The sequence below is a fragment of the Halictus rubicundus genome, chromosome 10 (assembly GCF_050948215.1).
Source record: "Halictus rubicundus isolate RS-2024b chromosome 10, iyHalRubi1_principal, whole genome shotgun sequence".
In the NCBI taxonomy this organism is placed as follows: Eukaryota; Metazoa; Arthropoda; class Insecta; order Hymenoptera; family Halictidae; genus Halictus; species Halictus rubicundus.
In genome coordinates, this window is record NC_135158.1 from 16,301,929 (window position 1) to 16,305,650 (window position 3,722).

A 3,722-nucleotide genomic window follows, 5' to 3' on the forward strand; every position below is an offset into this window, starting at 1 on the left:
GTCTGTAACGAAGTTTTACGGTCGCTTTAATGGGCTTTGATACGAACGAAGAGCGAGGGAAATGGCTTCCCGGGAAGTCTAACGGCGTTTTTCGGAAAAGGTAAACTGCGGCCACCGGGGCTTTTAAGCGCATCGCGATGCTAATAACTGCCCCCCGAGCTGGATTTAAACGAATCGATAATCGTACCGCCGTGTTTATTAAATGTGCGCGTACAACATTTCTTTCTACGAATAACGAGCGTTTTTTTCCTCCGTTTCGGTAACGTTCGCTCGAATTGTTCGTTTCTCGATCGGTTGCCGAGAGCTCGATATTTCAACTCTCCATGGTGCAACGGAGCTCGCGCCCTTTGCTCTTGTTCATTCGGAAACGTCCGTTTGTCGAACGGTCTCCCATTGAATTCAATTAAACGCGTCTACCGGAGATATTCCTCCTCCCCCCACCTCCTCCCCCATGAATGATTTTAATGCGAGCGAAACGATCCTTATCGGTCGAGTTTCGAACGGTAACAGACCGCATCGATAAGCGGGACCGGTTACAGAGTGGAAACCGGCGATTAAAAGTCACAAGCATCGTTGACAAATATTTCTGCCGATCGAGACAGACGGACAGAATGGCAGAGAGGGGAAGGGGAGGAGAAGGGGGTGTCTACCCGCATCGTGGCCGATTATATCGAGTCTGTAGAGAAGTTCTGTCGTGTTGCGCGGCCCTTATCCGATTTCTGGCAGTTCGTTAGTCCCTTCTATTCACAGTTCGCTCGGCCCTTCGGTTATTCGATCGCAAATATCGTTGCCGTGTAAAAATATAGAGTTCGCTCGTGGCTCGAATAGAGAGAAAATGAATATTTCGAAGGTGGCGTGTTATTTGGTCGGCGAGCGACCGAAGGTACGGAGCGGAGGCGGGCGGAATCGCAGTCGACGACAGAGGGAGGGTGGAATCTCGGCTGCGAAAGAGAAACGAATCAAATTTGATCCCCGGTGGGAGGATCTCGCCCGGAGAAGGAACGTTTCCCAGCGATTCTCAACGATTCGCAGTGTCCCAAGGATCCCAAGTATGCGCAACCGTGTCGGCTTATTACCGGAGCAATCATATTCTTGCACAAGAGACGAGTCTCTCGGCGCGATCGCGACCGTCTTCAATTCCCGTAATTGAATGTCAGTAGCTAAACTACTTTGTCGACTTTGATCGAGTGCCGCGCGACGCGCGACAGCCCTCGCGCGCATCAGGGTTCTTTTGCAAATCCTTTCACGAACTTTGCCGTTCCAAACCAGAATAAAGTCTTCGGGAGGTAAAAGCGAGCCGTTCGAACATTTAAATGGACTTCGTCGACTCGAATTTGAATTGAAATTCGAAATCGGTCGATTCGAATCTCGGACGCGTTTTCGAGGGTAGCGTTCGATAAAGACTACGAGCATGCCCGGACGAAGTTTCCTGTTCACCCTCTAGCTCTAACCAGTGCTCTGCCTTCTCGAAATATTTAACATACCGCGAGGTCGAGTACGAGTTTCCCACTTCCACCGTAGGAACAAACGTAGGAATAACGAACAAACGAAAAATGCGATACTCGACGGGAACAGTCAAAGGGCTGATGGTTATTACAAGCGTTGTTGTGTGCGAGGTGTCGGTCAAAGCGCTCCGTTTCACTGGATAAAAGTTTCTATTTCAGAGGAATCGTTTCTCAAACGAACAAAGAGAGTTTCTTGATTAATTGCACGTGCCGGTGGAACAATGCCGAGCTGGCTAATGTTGCGCCCCATTGTCTCGACACACGCTGCACACGGAAGAATCTACTTGGGTGGCACTTTTGCGACGCGGAGGATCGCATACCTGCGGACGGTTCCTAATCCCACGAGAATCGAACAAAACTTCAACTTCGTTTCCTGGATGCCGAGGGCACTCGTGCTTTCAAAAGCGGAAGAGCGAACCGAATACAGGGTAACCAGAAAAGAACGGATCAAAGTTTTCGTTTCTGATATCGAGAAAACGTTTCGACACCCTCTCTCTTGTAGAGTGTATCCGAGACGAACGAGATAATAGCAATCCTATCAAGTTCTCGAAACGATTTCTGGCTAGCAAGTGGCGAAGCTAATCGTTCGGGCTTCGATTCTCGGCCGGTCTATTGTTGAGCTAACGAGGAGAGCCTAAGGTGGCGTTCCTGCGCTTCGAAATGTTAAACGTTGCTCCCTGGTAGGCATAAAAGTCGCGATAGCGAAGTGAACCCGATCGAACAGGGCAAGGGGACAAGTGGGGCCGAGGGGACAAAGGGGCAGCGGGGGTAATATTTCAACAATGGAGCATTATTTAAGGCCGTTCGCGCGCGCGCGCGCGCATGTACTCACCGAGCCGAGCCGAGTCGAATTAAACCGAGCCGTGCCGAGCGGAGCCGTGTCGAGCCGAGCCGAGCCGAACCGAACCAAGCACAGAGCCACGCATATGGAAGGAATCACTCCGTGGTCCGAGTCCGAGATAAAAGAGTTCCATGAGTCATGCACGTAGAATCTTGAGTTGATGATCGTAAGTGATCCTTGACGCTTAACGGCTCCACGACCTCGATTTTGGTAAAACAAGCGGAAATTGGTTAAGCGTCCGCGGACACGGGTTTCTAGTGTTGCACGCGTCAGCGAATCCCCGACAATAGGGCCAGTTAACTTCAAATTATCGCTTGCCGAACGAATCCTCCCGCGCTAATTCAGTTCTCCTCGTTTAGATCCCCGCCCCAAGATTATTCTTGCAGAGTATCACCATACTCACTCCGCATTCTCTACCTCGTAACTAGAAATGCACCGTCTTCCGCTCTACCGCTCTTCCGCTCTTCCGCTCTTCCGCTCGTCCGCTCGTTTACCGATTATAACATTCACACGATCGCTCCTATTCTAATGTGGACTTTGGTATCGACTATCATTTAAACAAATGTCTACGTCGATCGCGGGAAACAGGAGCCGAATAAACAATTTTTTTCCAAATTTCACCTGGACTGAGGACCTTTCAAAGCAAATTTCAGTTTTCGAGAAAACTAATATTTACATAAACATTAGCAGCTAATTTCAGTAATGATAGCCGACAAAATGGACAGGGCGCACGGTGAAATTGGTTTGTCCCGGGAAAAGTGAAACCTTCGTAAGCGTCGTTACGTGACATTAGCGAAAACTCAAGTATTCCGTAATTTTGTTCCGAATATGATAATATATAAAAGCGTTATGTTCGAAACGTGTTTATAAATAATTCCTTGAATGTCACATTGTACTTACGTTACAGATTTTTGACATTTCCGAGATAAATAATGAAATTCCTATTCTTGAACGTTCTCATTTAGAGCACAGACAAACACAAACGTACGGTCAACAATTTGTTTTAAACACTAAAATCTCGCGAAACAGTTCAAAAAGATTGCTGCCGAAATACGATTACAAAACCACGAAAAACATCGTTAGAAAAGATGCCGGACTGCGAACGTTACCTAGCGGTGGAATTACAAAATTCTAACTATCCTCCAATAGAATTCCGTCGATAAAGATGGCAGCTGTAGCTTTCGCTTATTGTTGATCAAAGCTCAGACGAGACACAAAGTTTTCTAATAACGACGGGATAGTTAGATTTTATTTCTCGCCGTCACATTTCTTAAATAAAAATAATTGCAGATAATAGATAAACGATCAACGATACGTATAGACACGCTGCCTGTAATCCTTTACACTTTACATACACCTTACAAACAAACAAATAA